The sequence below is a fragment of the Octopus bimaculoides genome, chromosome 3, assembly GCF_001194135.2.
Source record: "Octopus bimaculoides isolate UCB-OBI-ISO-001 chromosome 3, ASM119413v2, whole genome shotgun sequence".
NCBI classification, from domain to species: domain Eukaryota; kingdom Metazoa; phylum Mollusca; class Cephalopoda; order Octopoda; family Octopodidae; genus Octopus; species Octopus bimaculoides.
Genome location: NC_068983.1, coordinates 148,290,446 through 148,301,275, shown reverse-complemented (window position 1 = coordinate 148,301,275; position 10,830 = coordinate 148,290,446). Strand labels below are relative to the sequence as shown.

Genomic DNA, 10,830 nt, shown 5'->3' with positions numbered 1-10,830 from the left:
ATATATATTACACCCTATGTTGTCAAATTGCCATTTTAATCTCTGTTGTGTGTTACGTTCCGTACCACAAAACTCGGCTTTTGCTTAGCTTGAATGTCATCTCACTTATTATTGCTTTGAGTCAAGTGTAATATTCTCCAGTCATACGCTTCATATTTGTTTGGCTTCATTTATCTGTGAACAGTATTTTATATCTATGTTGTTTATTTCTCCATCGTTCTCTATTAATTTATATATTAACATAGTTGAATGTTTAAGAAGATAACACTCAGTCTTAACTGTCTTGCGCTATGACGATTCAAAATTTTTTTTTAAACTTTACAAAATATAATGTATATTTACCACCCAATGCATCACTCACCCAAAAAGCCCAAAAAGAAAAGCAAAAGAAAAAAAAAAACAAGTATTTAAAAAAAGAAATATATATATATACAACCGTGTGTTTTAACACTTTTATTTATCGTTTTTATATTCTCAAGTATGACACTCCCAGTTTGTTTGTATTCTATTTTTAACAGCATGTATTAAATCTGCAAAACTTGCTTTCGAGAATCATGTTTATTATTGAATATTTTTGTATGGGAAATTTGAGCTATATTTTCTGCTTATAGTAATTGTACGCAGAGGTGAAATATCGAAGCAGAAGAGTTCTTAGGTTAAGTCTCATTGGTAACGGGCTTGAATATGCTAGTTTATTGCACTGTTCTTCTGGAAAGGTTATTGAATACTGAATTATTCATTTCACTTAGCATATCAAAGATATTGCAAATGGTCAGTAAAGGATGTTTGATGTTTCGAATTCAGGTGAGCTGATATATATATATATATATATATATATATACATACATATATATATATATATATATGCGTGTGTGTGTGTGTGTACGTACACACATACATACACGCACAGACATACACACACGCACACACACACACACATATATATAAACTACACCGAATACTCTGTTAACCTTATATAAGTGCTTGGTACATAATAACACACAGAATTGTCTGTCAAGGGTACCGGACATCAGTGCTTGAAAAGGTACTGATATTCTATATATCGTAGCAGCGAGATTTGACGTGCAGGCAGTGACCGGACGCCTTCCACTGATGATTCTCAGTAGAATGAAATCACGTCACATGGGAGTTCCAGCGCCCATGACGAACGATTTTCGTCTGCTACGATCTGTGTATGTCCTTTTATGCACCCTGCGCCTATATAAGATCTCTCCTATATAAGAAGATCTATATAAGAGGTCAACGAACCACTGTTTGAGATAAGCTTTGTAATATTTTTCAAGGTTAAACGTTGATAAGAAATCTGGTACATTCTATAGTTACTAAAATATATTTGTAACTTCCCTGTGTATAAAGGGTTTCATTCTAGTATAGTAACACATTCAGTATACAATATATTCCATTCTGCATAATATATAACTATTCAAAAATATCAGAATGCCACCAGTGAATCTAAACACATGACCTATGATCAGTTAAGCAGGTAGTGTATGAAACTCTGAAAACGGAATAAGTGTCTAAACTCCATCTTAAGTATTGCCAGATCCAGTGTATTATTGACACTGCACTGCATACATGTACAAAACTTTCCTGTCAACGACTAAGTTCAACCAGCCCTATGAAGGTGGAATATCTCGGCGCTATATACGCTGATAATACTCTTGGCTAAAGGACGAACAGCGTTCAGGCTTGGTTTCCTTTTATGTTTAGTATTAAGTAAATTTTGGTCTTCACAAAATAAATATTGATCCCTTACAAATTTTCGTAGGCGGAGTAAATTTTGAATTAATTCTGTTGTATGTTGTGCATTTCATCCATTCCGTAGTCTAGACAGATGAAAGCAAGTCAAGGAGACACGATTCAATGAGATTAGTATTCAGAGCGTAGTTGGAGGGAATTAATAGCAGAAGGTTTTTAGATATGCAGTCTAGTATTTTACCTCTCCACCATATAGCACTAGTTAGGGCAATATTCCTAAGAGCAGATGAAAATAGTAGATCAAGAAGCATCGGACACACTGTTGACCTCACGATTTAATCTCCGGTGGAAGTCATTTGACTCCACTTAAATAGTTAATACCATTTCTGAAATAGGCCTGGACTTTCATATTTCCATCTCTTCCATTCACTCCCCAAAATATAATACAATTGTGTCTAGTCCAAAAGAAACGAAATCAATATTGCTAATGGTTGGCAAAGAAAATCCTATCCTGTCAATGTATATATCACGTTTCAAATTAGTTGGCAAAGTTAGTGGCTGTTTGTTTAATCATTACGCTGTTGTAATATAGCTAGATGCTTTGAAGTATCTCAAGGATGATTATTAATCCTGTGGAATTTCAGCCATTTGCGATAAGATTCTCTCTTGAAAGAATATTAACACAAAATGAGCATCTAACTATCTAACCAATTACATATTGGATCTTGGGATGTGCAGAAAACAATAGCCATATTATTGATTCACCATGAAGCTTCACATTTATAACATAAGGAAAGAATGGAATACTCAAAGACTGCAACGTTCAAGCATTTCTCAAGGAAAATTATTTTTTCATTGACGTATGCGGGCATAAACGGTATAAGCGTACGTCCTGGAGTTATTGAAACCTAAAGAATATACTTTTCTTATAAAGATAGGCCTAACAACTCAGGTTTATAATTTCGGAGAATAGAAGTTTGTTGTGAATTTCTGAATTTTTTCCAGACTCTTGTTTGGTTATATAAAAAGTGCCTATCTCCTCGATTGCGTAGTTTTCGATTGTGGTGTTGAAGATGTTCGCTTGCAATTCTTCTGGGTTTGGTAAAATAAGTATCAGCCAAATCCTGAAGTTGAATATATCGACTGTACTGCTCCTAAAATATGTAAACTTATGCATTTGTCTGAATTCATTTACAGCACAGAGAAATCCATGTTGGGACATTCGCGCGTTTCTCAATAAAATTTCACTTATATCGTAAGAAGAACAGAATCATTGTATTCTTCATAAATTCCTTCAAAACACTGAATTTGTACGTAGCTAAATCACTGATAAATATGTAGCGGAAAGAGAAAACAGATGGTGGGGCGACGTCCATGCGTGGTGGGACACTAGTATTGCCGATTACTATGCTCGCACAAGTTAACTATTTCTATGGAGAAAAGCTAAATATTTTAGCAGATTTGATGGTGAGGATCTGGTAACTTTCTCACAATCCCAACTTACATTAACAGCTTAAGTGAAGTACAGTTTGTACTGCGGAGTGAATTTGCACGAGGGTCTTATTTTGATGAGGGTCGTGGGTTATATTTTGCTGTAAAGCACACTGTCACTAGGTAATTCATGATGATGTGAACTACAATTTGAAATGTCCTTGTGAATACAATACAGACAGCTTAATATTTCTAATAAGAGCTCTCCAACTATTAATGTCACTGTGTGTTTCCAATAGAGAAGAGGTAACCAAATACCTCTCTACACCTAAGATACATTTCTGTAGAATAAATTTGTTTAAAGAATTATTGTAATATTAGACAAAACTAGAGGGAAGATAGTACAGACAGCATGTAAACGATTGCAGATACCGTTATATGAGAAAAACACTAAAATTAGAGATAGAAAGAGATTGTAACAACAGCAATTTTAAAATCGGATATTTGTTGTCATCCTGCGGGTGTTATACCATATCTGTAGCCAATAAATTTAATCTTTCTCATTGTAGTCAAGATGCAATTGCAAAAAGAAATTTATAAGGTTATGATAAACTTTAAAACGTATATTTTATTTTTATCTATTTACATATACACTAATTTTCAATCGGTTCGATTGACGTTAGACTCAGTGTTTTATTCATATGTGTGAATATAGTCCCAGGGAGAGATAAATACTAAATACAAATATTTATCTTATTAATGACTAACCAGCTCGCTAGCAAACCTCTCTTCATATTTACCTTGTTATCACTGTTCACAGTGATAATTTGTTCGTAATCTGCAGTACATCCTTACAAAATAGCTTACATGCATTAATGTGTCTGAGATGATGCAATGCCATCGAGAGTAGTTAAATATCTACCAGGCCTTATGAAGCTGATCATCCACATGTAAAGTTGTGAAGTCTACTGAATCAGCAGCAGTAAAGACAACAGCAAGTGGTCAAAGATTTTGACGACTTGCTGCTGCTCGTTTCCCTCCATTAAAAACGTAAAAATCGATATTGATGGTATAGCAAATATTAAGCTATAAATCAAAAGTTGAAATCAAGAGAAGACACAATTAGAAGTAGTCCGAAGAATTTCTTCCAAATCATGTCAGCAAATGCGATTTCTGTTCTTCCATTGATATAATACTGCTGCTGAACCCATGCTGCTACTGCCATTGTGTTGCTTAGACACCCTTTGGTTAAGTAAACCTATGCTATGAAGATAGTCAGCTAAATGACGATGTATGATCCACAAACCGTTTTCCTGCTACTGCATCGTTGTCGTTTTGTCGTCATTGTCGTCTTCGTCATTGTTGATATAATTGTTGTTGCTGCTGTCGTTGTTGTCATCATCGTCATGATCGTGGTTGTTGTTGTTGTTGTTGCGACTGTGGATCGTTTCTCAAGTGTTTGCACAGTGTTTAAATATTGCAAATACCGACAAGAGAACAGCCAGATCTAAATAATTATTTAATTGCAATAATTCCTCACAGTTTGTAGAGATTAGTAGGAATAGAAAATAGCGCAAAATTTTTTTTTATATCTCCAGCTGATCCCTCATAGAGCAGAACTATTATAAAATGCTTTGATGCTCTCGTCTTGTTTTCCTGTGTAATATATCTAGGATCACATCGTCCAATTTTTTTAAGAGAAAGTAATGCAATTTTAAGCAGATTTGGTTACTATTTCTAACGGGTTTGGTTACCAGATACAGAAACCCTCGTTAGCTCGGTAGAGCTGTCAGTACGTATGTGTATAGGTGGGTGAGTGAGGGGTGGGAGAGAGAAAGTAAATGTGAGAGTAAAAGAAAGAAAAATAATACAGATAACTTTTGTGCTTGATAGTGATAATGATAATAATATGTGTGTACATTGTTCCCTTTCGAGAGATTGCATTTGCTCTCATTGTCAGCGTCCATGTCCGTTGAAGCAAATATAGCGTGTGGCTGTAGACCGTGAAATACCGAATCCAACGAACCGTGACCACCACTTTATTTCAATTCATAGCTGAAGTCATTGCACTACACTTAAATTATGCTCTTGGGGAAGAAATGAAGATATTGGTTCTAGTTGTAGAACTATCTTGATCAACAAGTAAATGAGGACTCTAGGCTTATCTATGCCTAGTGCCGTAGACTGCGAGCCGGTTTCTAAACATGGTTATAGCCAATTAACTTCTTTCAGTTATATGTAAGTAAAAATCCTTTTTTTTCTTTTCTTATATCCCTCTCTGGATATGTCTGTCTGTACATCAGTTAAACATCAGCCTATTCTTGGCGAGTGTTGTAGGTTTTGAGGTTATTGGCATACTCTGTCGTAGTCAGTACACTTCACCTAGGCTGATTTTGTTCATTAAAAAATATCTAAAAGTCTACAAGCTTATTCAGGAATTAGATTGTTATATTCAGTAGGGGTATATAGTGCTTTTCTTTGAAACACACTAATTCTCATTCAATCTGCCACTGTGGATTTATAGTTTTGAGCCGTATTATGATACTTTGTCTCCAAACTGAGTTCATTATCTGCATTCCTTTTCTGAACGAAACAAAATTCAACTTTTTTTAAGATGTTAATGACCCTCACAAAGCATGAGTCATTCAGTCGTTTTTACCCCATCCTATGATAATGTAAGGCTAACTTAGGAATAAATTATTTGAATACCAGATGTTTTTTATTTGTCTGGAATCATATCGAACAAAATTTGAAACTGTTGAATATTAAAATCGAAATTTTGCAATATGTCACGAAGGAAATATTTGCTCTTGTCCTTTGAACAAATAATTAAATAATAGATGGAGTAGAGAAGGGGAGGGCAAATTAACTTTTTTTGAAATGAAATCTTGTCAGTTTATTACCAGTCAAATGAGGCGTTGATTATTTTCTCTCCCAAAAATCAATATTATCATGTTGTCTCAACTAAACTTTGTCTGGTAAAAAGACAAGTATTAAAAAAGAACAACAAGTGAACAAGAATAACAGCAGCAGCAAAACAAACTCAGCATTTCTGTCTTTGAATATATCATTTCATTCTGACGTGAATAAATTTGTATTAGGGTTATGTACATAAGCACGTTTGTTCTTTCGATTATTTCTTCATTCTCCTACAATTCCTTCCTGGTACCTGTGGCGCGTCGTTTAAATTTGTTTCCATCTATTGAAAGAGTTAAAACTTATCGACAATTTGTGTTCCGTTACTGATGCACAGCACTGTACTCATGGACATATTTATTATTTATCTCTCACTGGTAAAGTCCACCTAGGAGTAAATATTTACTACCAGAAACATGTACTAACCAGTGGCTTTACTGGTTAATTACTGGTCGAATAGTGGTGAGTTTCTAGAATCGTTAGAGTGTCCAGCCTTCCACTTCCTGAATTCTAATCCCACCGAGGTCAACTTAGCCAGTTATATCTCTGAAGTCGATAAAGTACTACGCAAATAATAGGGTCGGTATAACCCCATCTTCTTGTGCTTAAATAAAAAAAAATACTCATTACTGTTGCCATTGGAAATAGAAAGTTGTTTTCAAACCTTATCTTGTATTTAACTAGAAACAATATTATCGACCATATTTGACTATGTCACCCGCGAATGGATGCACCTGAGAGAAAAGACTCACGACCTTTCAGTGGACTGATATACTATTTGATCAAAATAGCGCGAATTAAAGATTGAGTGATTGATTGCTTTATCCAGGGTAAAATTTTGAGACCTGGCTTGAGTACACAAACGAAGTGTATAGTTAATATATTTCTTACAATGTTTATATGATTTTCAAATTAAATAAAATGCAGCGGACATTTATCCTGAGAACAAGACCGGAAACATGCTATATATTTAACATATAAAACGAAATATCTAAGAGCTATTAATTTCTGTTCTTAGTCACATAAGAGTTCAGCATCATATAAAAAAATTCTTGTATTTATATAGAACCAATGTTTAATGTGTGTCTGAGAAATACTGTATCATAATGATTTACAACACTTATAAAATTGTAATTTTATGCAAGTAACTTTGCAGGAAGCATATATACAAAGTCAAACAAGATGCCTGTCAAGGTTAATTCATTCATTATTTAGGTCATTGAAGAGAGATGGTTGGAGATTTCAGTACCGAGTTAACAAAATGGCTACTGGTATTTACTTAGGTTCATTCATGCTTTGATTTTAAACAGCACGAAACGTGACTATAATTTTAGCCTTCTAAGGTCAGTAAAATAAGTACCAGTAAATTACTATGGTCAATTAAATTAAATTAAATATATGTCTGTCCTAGCAATTTGCTATCATTATTAAGTTTTATCATTATTATTTTTCTCTCTATGCTGTACACTAAATATATGACTACCATTTATGCATAAATGTATACACGCATATATGCATATATACAAACATATAATAAAGAAGATATATGTTTGTGTATTTTCAATTATATTTAAATCGCTATGTTGGTATTATTTATGTATATATGTATGTATGTATGTATGTATGTGTGTGTGTATGTGTGCGTGTTTGAGTGAGTGCGTGTGTGTATTTGTGAGTGAGTTTGTGTGTATGTATTTGTGTTTGTGAGCGCGCGTATACATACAAACGATGTTGATTTTATGGTTCTCAGAGAGAAGATACGCTAGTTAAAATGGACAAAGTTTCTGTAGTCTGCAATTTCTGTGGTTGAATTTTAAGTTTAAAAAACCCAGAGTTTTGACAACATTTGGGAAGCACAAGGTGGAAACTAATGTATATGTGAACAAATATAATATTAGGCGTGTTTACTAATAGTAGCGTTCTATCAGACTTTCCATAGCATCGAATAACATCCTGAAATAACTGAGAAAACCAAGTGAAATGAGAAGTACACTGATGATACCTCACATCGCGATGGAAGTGTGGATATGAATATTGGTGGTTTTATATCATATCCGTATCAAGCGTAATCTTATAAGCAAATCCCATGTGGTCGAAAATATTTTAGAAAAAATACGTTATGAATGACGCAATGTTCACGAGTCAATGGTGTTTCTGTTATCTGTAGAAGTAAAACATTCAAACATTTTACTCATCTTAACACAACGCCTCCATCGTTATTTGCAAGAACATCAGTACCTTCTCATTTCAACCTGGTCTTGGCAGTTGTTTCGGGATGGTACTTATTTTATTGATCCCGAGAGATGAAACACAAAGTCGACCTCAGAATGTAAAGACGGATGAAACGCCACTAAATATTTTGCTTGGTGTCGTAACGATTCTGCCAGCTCACTCCTTTAAGCGCTTTAAATATTGGTTGCAAATTTTGGCACAAGGTCAGAAATTTCGGAAAAAGGGCTAAGTCGATTACATCGACCCTAGCACTCAATAAGCACTTATTTTATCGGTCCCAAAATGATGAAAGGCAAAGTCGACCTTGGCGGAATTTGAACTCAGATCGTGCAGGCGGACGAAATATTAAGACAAGGTTAAGGTGGTGAGATGGCAGAATCGTTAATACGCCAGGCAAAATGCTTAGGACATTTCGTCCGGCTTTGCATTCTGAATTTAAATTCAGAATGTAAAGTCGACTTTGCCTTCCATCCAAATTAAGTACCAGTTAAATTGTGGGGGTCAATCTAACCTACTTACTTACTTTCCCAAAATTGCAGGTCTTGTGCCAAAATTTGGAATCAATATTAAGGCAAGTTTTTTTAGATGAGTTATTCTCAATACATTAGTCCCCTTTATTTCATGATAGTTATTGAATTACGGAGGGTCTAAACTCAAGCTGGCAGAAGTTTTGCAAATTTGAACACAGAATCTCTCTGAGTTAATTTGGTTTTCCCTCTTTCTCTCTTTCTATCTCTATTTCATCTATTAATTAATTTTTTTTGTTCAAAGGACAAGAGCAAATATTTCCTTCGTGACATATTGCAAAATTTCTATTTTAATATTCAGCTGTTTCAAATTTGGTTCGATATGATTCCAGACAAATAAAAAACATCTGGTATTCAAATAATTTATTCCCAAGTTGGTTCAAAGCCACGGGTTTGCACAGGATGAAGAAGGTTGTGTGACCTTCATGGCTTTTTCAGGAGCATTAAGATTGCACAAGATGTGAATTCTCTTCAAATCAAAAATGGAATCTGGGTAATAAACTCAGATGAAGCTCATATGATACAGCGGCTCGGAATTTATTTCCATAGTGGTAGATGGAATTAGACTGAAAGAGATTCATTATATTCAACAACGTACGATCTCATTTGGAGAAGCAATATTTCATGATATTTACAGATAGAAGTGGGAGAAAATACCGTAAGAAATCTAATCAGGTATTATTGTATTTCTACTTTTTTTATTGATATCTTAATTATCTTTGAATTAACGAAATCACGCATATTTACGTACGTACATACTTATATGCTTGTATACATCCATGCATTCAAACAAGTATGCATGCATCCATCCACCCATCCATCCATCCACCCATCCATCCATCCACCCATCCATCCATACGTACGCACATGATGATCGATTCTTTTAGACACATGATAACCGCCTCTGTTAATCTACACCCTTCTGATAATCTGCATTATGTCTGTGTGCTCTCAGATGATTCTTAGGACCTTCAGTTAAGTTTCAAAAACCTCTGCAGGTGTTATGTAGCTCAATTGTGGTATGGTAATCTGTTATTAAACCAGGATTGCATTTTAAAGCCAGGATACGTCACAGGGTTTTCTTCAAGCTACAGGAGCGAGACTACCATAAGCAGGGGTAAATCATTGTTAGATGTATCTTGATTTCGTATGCTACTATGGAATTTCATGTGGCTTATGTTGTTAGCTTTTCACAAGAGATGATGAACACAAAATCTGCATTTTCAACTCTTTATCTTACTGGGTGCATCCATCATACCGCTCTTTCTTAAAGTACTTTTTATCTGTTCAAGCTGTTTTTCGCCTGCTCAAAGCCATCAATACCTTCCCTCTTATAAAGACAATTATTTAAATTTGTTCTGTGTTTGAATTACGCACGCAACTGTTGTTAAAAACATATTGACTTATTCCATGTTATATTGTAGCATCGAAAGCAAAAATATTTACTAATTGAATTGTTTATTTGTCATAGTGGAGTCCTTAATACACAATACTCTGATCAAAACCAGTTCACTTAACTTTCTTTTTGTCTACGACATTAGCCTTATACTTAATTTACGCATGTAATCATATGTATGTGTGTACATGTAATCATATGTGTGTACATGTAATCATATGTACATGTAATCATATGTAATCATATGTAATCATATGTAATCATATGTAATCATATGTAATCATATGTACATGTAATCATATGTACATGTAATCATATGTATGTGTGTACATGCGTACGTTTGTGCGTATAGAGGTTTGTGATTGTACACAAGAGTTTCGTTTCAAAATTTAATTCCACAGAGAATATATTTTTGGAAATGAGTATCCTTTGTAATGAATATATATCGCCACTCTCTTATACCCATATCACATACGTTACTTTGCCTCAGGCTGTGTGGTAAGATATAAGCGCAAGCATAACTGTCCAACGGCGTGGTATCTTAGGCAAGTACCTTCTACTACTATAGGTCCGAGCCGATCAAAGCCTGTCGTATATATATATATATAT

General features: G+C 34.4%; 1 protein-coding gene across 1 annotated transcript in view; it reads left to right on the top strand.

The window, feature by feature from the left end:
• Positions 1 to 10,830, top strand: part of LOC106878504 (aquaporin-4) — a 308,309-nt gene that overhangs the window by 112,970 nt on the left and 184,509 nt on the right. The gene's annotated exons all lie outside the window — the stretch shown is intronic.